The sequence below is a fragment of the Artemia franciscana genome, chromosome 13 (assembly GCF_032884065.1).
Source record: "Artemia franciscana chromosome 13, ASM3288406v1, whole genome shotgun sequence".
In the NCBI taxonomy this organism is placed as follows: Eukaryota; Metazoa; Arthropoda; class Branchiopoda; order Anostraca; family Artemiidae; genus Artemia; species Artemia franciscana.
The window spans coordinates 40,326,786-40,338,917 of NC_088875.1; the positions used below are offsets into that span (position 1 = coordinate 40,326,786).

Sequence of the window (12,132 nt, forward strand, 5' to 3'; positions counted from 1 at the left end):
AACTTTAATCAGTGAGTCAAATCAAAATAATTTTTTTTCTTTACAATTTCACAAATTACATAAAAATATAGTAAAAAAAATCGTATAAAAGTAGATATGCCTTTATTTCGAAATATCCCATTGCAATGAGTCGTAGGACAAAAAAGCAAAGAAAAAACGGACAACCTGTTTCGTTGTAGAGCCACTTAGAGAAGTTGATTAATTACTATGTAATTTACATACACATGTCAGATTTAAATTCATAGTCTTTACCACTCCTTCCTTGTCTCCCTTGACAAAACTAATTCTTGTTGCACCAGTGCTAGAATGGTTAGTAGATGCGTGCTGTCAGTTGGTGAGGAGGACACCTCAATGTAAAATTGTTGGAATAGTTTTGCTGCATCACCAGACACGGGGTGCATATATGTGTAGTTATGGCGTAGGAATAATAATACATGGCTAGGCTATTGAAGTTATTTCTTGTGAATGTAACGAATATGTAGCTAGCACAAAAGAACATAGGAAGGGGAACTCGCAGCTGAAAAAATTGGAAGTGCCTCACCTTAGTACGTATGTATGCTCTTATTCCTTGAGGGAGGGTTATATTTTAAAGTTTAGTGTTAGTCAATGCATAGCTATAACAAACAAATATAGTCGCCTAAAGAAAATCGTAAGGGTCCTGTTTCATTCCTAAGACAACAAAAGAAGAAAGGAAGGTGAACTCTCAGCTGGAAAAATTGGAAGAGCCTCACCTTAGCACGTATGTAAGCTTTTGTTCCTTAAGAGAGAGAAGGGTTATATTTTAAAGTTTAGTGTTTGTCAATGTATAGCTATAACAAACAAATATAGTAATCTAAAGAAAATCGTAAGGGTCCTGTTTCGTTCCTAGGAGAATTTCGGATTCCCTCATATTTTCATACATGCTACTTACTTCTTAGCAACTTACCCCTTCCCTCCATTTGAATATAATCCCTGTTAATAGCCTGGTTTTTAGCGTGTAGGCATAACTATAAATTTAGTTATAACTTGCAATTTATTGTCAATAAAGAGCGATTAGATTGCCCCATATGATAATCATTGATTTTGAAGAATAAAATGTCAGAAAGAATTCATATTTGCAGTGCGAATGTAACTTCAAATTTACCTTTATCTATTTAGATAAAAAAAAATAACAAGTGAAAATTGATAAGCGACTCTCAAGTAATAAATACACATAAGTGAACACCATTCAGTAGCTCTGATTAGTTGAAAGGCCTAGAGTGCTTGCTAGGCTGGTGCCACCGTCTGGATCGGTGAAGAGGCTTGTACAACGGTAATATGTCTCCTTCTTTTTAGGGCAATGATACAAATAAGGTGAATAGAATAATAAGGCTAAACTAATGGTAGGCTATGCTAGTATTACATTATTGTGAAATCGCGAAGAAATTAAAAATATCCCCCTGAATTTAAGATACCTAGTGAGATGGAAAATGGCTGGTCTACTACAAGCTAAGAAGAAGTTAGCAATTGAAACAGGTTCCTATTAAACTGCGTCTATTTTGGTAATAAAAAAACAAATCTTTTCAACTGAAGGTGACGAGCAACATTAAAACTTAAAAAGAACAGACATTATTGTGTATATCAGGGGGGTTCCCTCCTCGTCAATATCTTGCTTTTCACGTAGCCTTAAGGAAGTAATAGCCTTAGCTTTAGCAGCAGCAGCAGTAGTAGCAATAGTAATTGCAGTAGTATTAGCAGTAGTAGTAGTAGTAGTAGCATTAATAGCTGTAGAAGCAGTAATCAGAAAGTTCATGGTTGCGAACTGTAAGTAAGGAGCGATGCGGCTAAAAAGTAACCAAAATCTAAGAAACGGAGCATTGACTTGAGTAGATATTCGGCTTATTATATTGATTAAATAAAAAAATAATTTTATTTTCAACAGAAAGTAAGGAGCAACATCAAAACTTAAAACGAACAAAAATTAGTATGTATATAAGGGGGTTCACCCCCTCGTCAATACCTCGCTCTTCACGCTAAAGTTTGTATATTGTTCCAGTTCTTAAAGAAAACCCCCTGAGTCACAAAGGGTTAATTAGAATAAATAGCTCTTTTGACAGTACTAAAAATACTTTAGTTTTAGCTCTTTTAGGTTCGTAACTTTCGATGGGTAAGACTTAACTTAATGAGACTTATATTTCAAATCAAAATCAAAATAGAAACTTTTATGCATCTACTGGTATCAAAGTTCCATTTTTTAGAGTTTCGGAAACTATTGAGCCGTCTTGCTCCTTACTTACAGTTCGTTACCACGAAATGTTTGATTCCAAATATACAAGATTCAATAAGTTCAGTGTTACGCATCAAAAGCCAAGAGCCGGAGAAAATTTGGCGGACTTTCGAAAAAGGAGGGAAGCAACCCCTAAAAGTCAAGGAATCTTAATGAATAATGAAGATCACGCTAAAAGATTCAGTGTATCCGACAACCCTTATGTAGAAGTTTTTATCTTTCATCTGTAAAAATGTGGAATCTGCATTCTTTTTCCAGAAGAAAGATCACGGATGCGTATTTGTTTTTTTTCTTTTTTTCCCAGGGGTTATCGTGTCGAACCGATACTCCCAGAATTTCAAGAAAGGGATCATTTGAACAAAAATTAAAGTTTCTAGTGCCGTTTTCAAGTGACCAGAAAGATTGAAGGGCAACTGGCCTCTCTCCCACACACCTTTTTTCCTAAAAGTCGACTGATCAAAATTCTGAGATATCCATTTTATTCAGCATAGTTGAAAAGCCCAGTAACTATGTCTTTGAAGGTAACACAACAGTCAATGAATTATGCCCTTTTGGAAATCTTTGTGCATATAATATGTTTTGATTTAGCTCAACTTACGCCAAATTATTGCAAAGGCATAATTACTGGACCCTTCAACTATGCTAAACAAAATAGTTGTCTAAAATTTTTTATTGAATCTGTTTCGGAAAATGATTGGCGTGGAGTAGCGGCTGGTTGGCCTTTAACCACTTTTGACTCTTAAAAAGGGCACTAGAACTTTTAGTTTCAATAAAAACCTTATATGCCCCTTAGCATAACTTACAACTCTTGCACCCTGGCTCTGGGGGATTGTGTCAACACTGGAGACATTGTTATATGTTCCTTTGACTGTTTTTAGCAAAAAGCTATCTCCAAATTTCAGTCAGGTATATTTTTGAAAAAGCAAGCGTGGGGGTGGTGGTTGCCCTTCTATCACTTTTGACTCTTAAAAGGGGAACTAAAACTCAATTTCCAATCAAATAATCTTCCAGTAAAGTTAGTAAGAACAATCCTTCAATAGAAAACCTTATATGCCCCGGGGGCATAAATTAAAGCCCCTGCCCTCAGGCTCTGGGGGTTTGGAAACCCTTGAGGCATTGTTAATTGATCTTGGACTATTTTGAATAAAATGGCTTTCTAAAAATCTCCGTCGGATTCATTTGTAGAAAAGAGGGCATGAGAGGGGGACGGGGCTAGTTAGCCTACGATCACTTTTATTTCTTAAAAAGGGTACTAGAGCTTGCGATTTCCAAATGAAAGAATTCCCCTCCCATAGTTTATACGACGACCCCTTCCATAAAACCACATATTGTAACACTGGACAACTAGCATAACCTATAGCCCTTGCTCTAAGGGCTGTGGGGGGTTGACATCCCCAAAGATGTAAGCACTGGACCTACGAACTGTGTTAAACAAAATGGTTATCTCAAAATTTTTATTGAACGTGTTTGGGGAAATAATGGGTGTGTGGGGTGGGGGAAGTAGTGTTGTATTAGTAGTAGTAGTATTGGTAATATTTAGCAGCATGCACATATTGCCTTTTGGTAAGTTGAACACCCCCACATGTAAATTGAACAAACGCTATGCCGTATTGCTGATAAAACATAATGACGACAAGTATGCGCATAGTGTGGGTTTCGATTTAGTTCAACTTCCCCCCAAGCATTTCCTTAAATTTTCACATTAACGTCCTCAGCCTTATTAGTAGTCACAACAGTAGTAGTAATTCTAGTATTGTCAATAGTGGTGGTGGTAATCACAGCAGTAGTCGTAGTAGCAGCAGTAGCAGTAGTAGTAGTAGCAGTAGTAGTACTAGTTCTAGTAGTAGCATGTACATATTGCCACTACCTTTTGGTCAATGGATCACCCACCTGATCATTCCCCGACAGTCTCAATTTAATGCTCTGAGCCATTCCTGAAATTCATACCTTATATACCTTATATTCTTATATACCTCTTCAAGTTCTTTATATTTTGTACAGGTTTCAGATAAATGAAAACGTTTACTGAGCTTTAAATAGACTGCCACATGTAAGACAAATAATAATTTTTCTTATATACCTCTTCAAGTTCTTTATGTTTTGTACAGGTTTCAGATAAATGAAAACGTGGATTTCCATAGATACAGGATTATATAATTAGGTATTTGAGAGTTACTGAGTTATAGTAAGCAAGCATTTGCATATATAATCAGAAGGTCATTTAATATCTAATTGGGAAATGTTGAAAAACAATTTAAATTCCTACTATGGTGTTATTTCTATTTATTGACATAATTTCATTTAAAATATATTTTTTTGGGTGATCACAGAGTACGGGAAGCTCTTTCCAAAGAAACCTACGTAAGACAGCAAACTACTTTCCAAAAAATATTCCTTTTAGTATTTCAAAAAAAGTGCATGATAGAGAATAAAAAAGGGTTTCGAATTTTGTCAAGAGGCTATATTGGAGCTGATTTTTAAAACTTTTGTTTTACCTTCTTTGGTCCTTCACCACCAACGAACTTAGATTATTTTTTGGGGAGGGGGGTTCCTATATTTTTGGATGATTTTACTGATCAAAATTTGTTCATAATTTCAAATGAAATATTTTTTTTTAATAAAAATTTTTCAGATAGTCTTGGGCTATATCTTACTCATTCGATTCCCCTCTTCATTCCTGATGAGCCAAATATGGCCCGAAACTGTTTACAAAAGTTATTTGTTTTTATTGCTTTATTTGGTATAACAAGCCAACCACAGATTACAATTCAGCCAAAAATCAATTGCAAATCCGCAAAAATAACAAACTTTTATTTACAGCCTAGAACCGAAAAGGGCCAAATAGTTCCAAATATAAGCTTCAGACCCCTTTGAAGCCTTTATGCTAATACTTAATTCTGAAATATCAAATGGGAATGGACTTATTTTCACTTAGAATTTCTTTTGAGGATAGTGGTTGGCTACCCTATGCAGTTCTGTATGGGAATTAAAAAAAAAAAAAAAAAAAAAAAAAAAAAAAAAAAAAAAAAAAAATTAAACTGAAAGTAAGGAGGAACATTAAAACTTGAAACGAACAGAAATTACTCCGTGTATGAAAGAGGCTGTTCCCTCCTTAACACCCCGCTCTTTACGCTAAAGTTTGACTCTTTCTCTCAATTCTACTTTATAAAACAGTAAACAACTTTAGCGTAAAGAGCGGGGTGTTGAAGGGGGAATATCTCCTTTCATACACGGAGTAATTTCTGTTCGTTTTAAGTTTTAATGCTGCTCCTTACTTATCAGTTAAAAAAACTTGTTTTTGCTTAATTTCTGAACGTTTTTGAATTAAAACATGCTTGATTTTGGCTCTCCGTACATGAGTAATTAAAATGAAATTCGCGTATTATTTTTTTTTTCGCTAAATAGCTTTCTCGTAGTTTAGATCCGACGATTTTGAGAAAAAAGAGTGGGGATAAAGGCCTAGTTGCCCTTTAATTTTTCGGTTACTTAAAAAGGTAACTAGAACTTTTAATTTTTAACGAACGTTTTATTAGTAGAAAATACACGTAACTTACGAGTTAATTTAAGTAACGAACTTCTATATTCGCATATTTTTATTATTTATATTTGGGGGTTTGCCCCCTCGTTAATACCTGATCCTTTATACTAAAGCTTTAATTTTGTCCCAATTCTTTAAGAATGACCCCTGAATCACAGAAGCCATAGAATAAATAGTTGAAATTATAAAATACTTTTGCGTAATGAGCGAGGTATTATGGAGGAGATCAACCCCTCATATAATTAACAATCTCTGTTCGTTTTAAGTTTTAGTGCTGCTTCTTACTTTCAGTTGAAAACACTTTCATAAATTTTGTCATTGTTTTTTTTTAAATAATACTAGAAAATTCTACTCCCCCTTCATGGAATTTCTCTTCCTGCATGACAAATTCCTCCAAGGGAAGATCCTCCCATGTAGGGGATCTCCCCCACAGTCCTCAGGGACTGTGGGGGAGTAAGTAAGCCCCAAAGACGTAGTTCTTATGTTTTTCGACTATGCCAAACAAAATGGCTATCTCAAAATTTTGATCCGTTGACTTTGGGAAAAAATGAGCGTGGGAGGGGGCCTAGGTGCCATCCAAATAGTTTGTTCACTTAAAAAGGGAATTAGAACTTTTCATTTTCGTTATAATGAGCCCTCTTGTGACATTTCAAGAGCACTTGGTCGATACGATCACCCCTGGAAAAAAAACAAACAAATAAACACGCACCCGTGATCGGTCTTCTGGCAAAAAAAAAATACGTATAACCGCACTTTTGTAGATTGCAGATTGAAACTTCAATAGTGGGGTTCTCTGATACGCTGAATACGATGCTGGATTTCCATTAAGATTTTATGACTCTTAGTGGGCTTTCCTCCCTATCTTCCAAAATTAAGCAATTTTTTCAGGCTCGTAACTTTTGATGAGTAAGACTATATCTGTTGAAACTTATATATTTAGCATCAACATAAAAATCCGATTCTTTTGATGTATCTATTAGTATCGAAATTCCGTTTTTTAGAGTTTTATTTACTATTGAGCCGGGTCGCTCCTTACTACAGTTCGTTACCACGAACTGTTTGAAAATATTTGTTTACTCTGTAATGTAATTACCAATAAGCAAATGGAATCAAATTACCTCTCCACGCCTACAAAGCATCTTTGTGTAATTCAGCTTATTTAATACAGGAATCTTCTACAAATATTTCATTTTCCAATTTCTTGTAGATATACCTATTTTCTAGTCCATTTTTCGCTTTTTTTTCTTTATTTCAATAATATTTTTCCGATTTATAGGGAAACTTTTTTCGTATTTATTTATTTTTAAACCATTTACACAGTAATCACACATTTCTATTAACGGATTTTTTTGTATGCGTCACTACTTTCCTTACATATGCATTATTGTATATATGCAACACGATTGGTATTTTTCAACCATTCACTTTCAACCATTCAACATCTAAGGTCATGTCCTTGATCCAGCCCTGCATAGAATGTTCTTAGCAATATCTGCTCTTTATGTTTTCCTTTAGGTTGCCATACTCATGTTACAGTTACTTGTCACATATTGTTTAGTACTAGGATCCCGGGCTTCAACCGGGCCTCAGCAATTGGCACGCTGCTGTAATATACATAATTGATTGTCTCATTAAGTAATAGCACAATAATCGAGTTATTCTTTAGTTTTAAGTCATAAGGTGTCAAGTCAGCAACTTCAATTTAATTAAGGAATCCTAGCGTGAATCTAATTGCTTCTTGCTGATAATGCATCAAAGAATCATCCATATTTTAGTATCTTGTTGTCTCCTAGGACTCGTTTTTAGTGTTACTGTTACTTCTCTTCTAACCGCAGGTTTCATGTACGATTCAATCTTATCATAACTGTCGCATGTATTCTAACCATAGATTTCTTTGTTCATTATTTTCATTTGGATTTTGTTGTGAGGCTAGTTGCTGCATATCTTTAGGTGCATATATCGTTACGTTTCGTTTTCGTACATCATCACCCCAAACATTTTCCCCTGCCTTTTGCCTTAGCTGTTTGTATTCATTCAAAATCATACATAATTATTGTGTGACGTCATGGATGCCCAAAAATTGTTTCCCAGCTTTCTATCCTCTGAAATATTTAAAGCACTCATTGGCATTATTACCGTTCTATTTTTTAGTTTCAAGTCACAGGATGGAAAATCAACAATTTCTGTTTTATTAAGAAATTCTGATGTGGATTAAATGCCTCCTTCCCTTTTATCCTATACAGACACATTCGTATGTATACGCGTTCGTAAATAACGCGTATATAGACACGTACGTAAATAACGCGTTCTTTATTCCATTGAAATGTCTAAATCACCCAATAGCAAATTTATTTTGAATCACATTTTTGTTTGGAATTGAATTTGATTTTTACAAACTCCCCTTCCATGCCTTTTTCTTTAGCTGTTTAAAGCAGTTTTTCATCTTGTTTAATTTTGCTTGCATCATAGATACTAAAACGATATGACCAATGCTGGGGTTTATTTTTCCAAAATTAAGGCTCTAAACAAGTTTTCTCAAACTTGTTACCTGTTTAGATCGTTTTTTTTTATCAGGCCAGAAAATCTCAGGGTGTCGAATTAAAAAAAAAAAGAAGAAGAAAAATGGAGTCGTGTTCCAGAAAAAATTATAAATTCATAAATTTTTATATAAATAAATGCATACACTGCTGCTGGTTTAAAGATATAGATATATCAAAATACGTCATCACATTATTTTACATCAGATTATATATATATTTTGATATCTATGCCTACATAGACAAACACCCATATATTTTCTATTTTTTTTTTCCATTCTGGAGTTGCCATTGTTGTAAAACTCATTCGTTGTTTTACTTTTCTTTATCGACAAAAGCTTATGTCCCTAAATTTAACGCTGGAGAGATAATAAATCAACATAAAACAAAACACTGGCTTAAAAATGTTATCATATATTGTAAGTAATGACGGGAGTCTATATTTTCCTTATTTTGAAGTTGCCATAGTTATTAATATGCAACCTTACTTGATTGTTATTTTGTTTTGTAACGAAGACCTACGCCCCTTAAATTTACACCATAGGTAATATCCTTATTTAAAGTGAAATATTCGCTAGAATCTAGCATAACATGCTTTGTGAATTGCACGGAATTAAGGAGTTATGTGTAATAAGGACTTTTTCTGGAGATGGTACATCAAATAAAACCAAAGTGACTATTTCGGTTATATAACCAATAACTATCCAATGTGAAATAAAAGAAAATAAATAGAAACAATAGCAAATCCAATTTGTGACTGAAAAGCCCATTGATAAAGCGAACTAACAGCTGGTACGACTATTGGTCATGAAGCTGTTATATACACTTGGCTTTTGATATTTTTTGTCGTTCTTTGCATAGGCCAAGGAAAGCCATTAGAGCCACCGTTGCTACCATTGTGAGCAACGGTAAAATACCGTTGCCAGCAGTATTTTACTGGTTTTATGACCAACATTGTACCACAAACAAACAAAATGGTGAAACAATAGGGAAAATCTTTTCAAGACAGTGGAAATCAATTCTGTGAATATTTCGGCCCTATGTCCAAGGGCCGTCTTCAGCACAATACGAGTAAGAGAGAGAGAGAGAAAAAAAAATATGCATATATAAATAAACTTACATTAAAATGCGAGAATTAAAACTAATACTTTTTTTAAATTTTTTAAAAAAAAATACATAAGATTCTATGTGTTAGAATCATAGCATTTTGCGTCTGTTTTCTCTTTCAAAGACGAAAAATACTAAAATAAACTGAAAAGATCTAAGATGAAGCATTAAGCAAGCTTTACATAAAGCAAACTTTTTTTTGCTCAAATTTTTATCTTCTTTAAGAATTTTTCAGCTCGTGGATGATTAATTTTTGAGCTCGAGAAGATCGCTTTTTGAGCTAAGTTGGTTGTCAACGAAAATTTCTTTTCAGTTGCTTTCTAACTGGAAGAGTTTAAAAAAAAAATCGGAAAAAAGAAAAAATTACAAGATGGATACAACCACAATATACTAAAATGTACAAGGAATTTTGGATTGTACCATAAAATATCCGAATGTATCGCATTTTACCAGAAAATCTAAATTATACCAAAAATAGTACCCCTGTAATGTGTTGGCAATGCTGGTCAGCAAAGCAACTTAAGTAATCTCTCCCTTAAACTGTTTCTTTACATACATGTTGCACCTGAAGTGACTACGCCGCTGATGTAGATCCATGATAAAAGTTTATTGCTGCATTCAAAAATTTGAATAAGAACCTAACATTTTTTGAAAATGCAAAATTTAAAGGAAAGCTGGTTTTCGAGACCCTCCTGCGAGTGTCCTTAAGGATGTGTCATATAGAATAGTAATAAAATACAAAAAAAAAAAAACACATAAGAAACCCTTCTACTCAAGAAAACTTCAAATTATATTTTAGCAAGAGGGCCACTCACTTTTTGTAATTAAGTCTTAAAGCTCTTTAACAATTTAAATTCAACTACTCTTATGCGTGAGCAGTTGTTCTAAGGATTTGGATACAAAGTCAGTCTTTAGCGTGCACAGAGGGGAGTTGAGGAAGGTATTACCCCCTCACATGATAAGTTATCTCTGGCTGTTTTACGGTTCAATGTCACTCTTTACTTTCATTTCAGTAAATTCTTTTAAAAGCACGTATTGTTTTCGTTCACTTAGATACCATATCCAAGGTTACGCCAAATGCAGGGAGGGCTACATCCCACCCAGATATAAACGTTTAAGTCTAAATATAACTTCTACACAGAAGAAGTTCTTGCAAAAGAGCTGAATAGGGAAAAGGAGAAATTTTACGCTTCGTATAAAATGGCTTTTAACCTCTCACACATGTCAAATTTTATTGTATGATTTCCATGATACTAGAACCCAATCTATCCATTAATACCCTGCTGATGACAATAATAAGGAGTTTTGAAGTTAACACATTTTGTATATTTTGAATCAGCATAAATAATACGTTGTTTTTCCGTACATACGTTACAATCAAAACTTTACTTTTAGGTTTCAGTTTATCAAACAGTTCGTGGTAACGAACTGTAGTAAGGAGCGACCCGGCTCAATAGTAAACAAAACTCTAAAAAATGGAATTTAGATGCTAAAAGATATATCAAAAGAATTGGATTTTTATGCTGATTTTAAATATATAAGTTTCATCAAATTTATTCTTTGTCATCAAAAGTTACGAGCCTGAGAAAATTTGCCTTATTTTGGAAAATAGGGGGAAAACCCCCTAAAAGTCATAGGATCTTAACGAAAATCACACCATCGCATTCAGCATATCAGAGAACCCTATAGAAAAAATTTCAAGGTCCAATCTACAAAAATGTGGGATTTCGAATTTTTTGCTAGAAGACAAATCACGGGTGCGTGTTTATTTGTTTGTTTGTTAGTTTTTTTTTCCCCAGAGGTCATCGTATCGACCAAGTGGTCCTAGAGTGTTGCAAAAGGGCTCATTCTAACGGAACTGAAAAGTTCTAGTGCCCTGTTTAAGTGACCAAAAAAATTGGAGGGCACCTAGGCCCCCTCCCACGCTCATTTTTTCCCAAATTCAACGGATCAAAATTTTAAGATATCCATTTTGTTTCGCATAGTCGAAAACCGTAATAACTATGTCTTTGGGGATGACTTACCCCCCCACAGTCCGTGGGGGAGGGGCTGCAAATTACAAACTTTGACCAATGTTTACATACAGTAATGGTTATTGGGAAGTGTACCGACGTTTTCAGGGGGATTTTTTTGGTTTGGGTGTGTGGTTCAGGGGAGGAGGCTATATGGAAGGATCTTTCCTTGGAGGAATATTTCATGGGGGAAGAGAAATTCAATGAAAAGGGCGCAGGATTTTCTAGCATTACTATTAAGAAAAACAATGAAAATATAAACATGCAAAAGTTTTTTCAATTGAAAGTAAGGAGAAGCATTAAAACTTAAAACGAACAGAGATTATTACGCATATGAAGAGTTCTAAAAATACTTTAGCATAAAGAGCGAGGTATTTAGGAGGAGATAAATACTTCGCTCTTTATGCTAAACTATTTTTAGTAATTTCAACTATTTATTCTACGGCCTCTCTGATTCATGGGTCATTCTTAAAGAATTGGGACAAAACTTAAGATTTAGTGTGAAGAGCGAGGTATTAATGAGGGGACAAACCCTCTCATATATATATATATACTAGCTGTTGGGGTGGCGCTTCGCGCCACCCCAACACCTAGTTGGTGGGGGCGCTTCGCGCCCCCCCAAGCCCCCCCGCGCGCGTAAGTCGTTACGCGCCATAATAGTTACGCGCCATTGTAGTTGTGTCCCTATGTCCC

General features: G+C 34.6%; 1 protein-coding gene across 8 annotated transcripts in view; it reads left to right on the forward strand.

Moving 5' to 3' along the window:
* The first annotated feature begins 315 nt into the window (after positions 1–315).
* The window catches only part of LOC136034928 (G-protein coupled receptor Mth2-like), a 154,413-nt gene continuing 142,596 nt past the window's right edge, over positions 316–12,132 (forward strand). For 2 of the 8 annotated variants that reach the window (XM_065716438.1, XM_065716444.1), the window contains exon 1: positions 316–549. The gene's annotated coding sequence lies outside the window, so the exon portion shown is untranslated. Of the gene's footprint in view, positions 550–720; positions 740–1,176; positions 1,292–12,132 lie in introns of those variants that run through there. The other 6 variants (XM_065716440.1, XM_065716447.1, XM_065716445.1 and 3 more) reach the window with 5 other exon arrangements.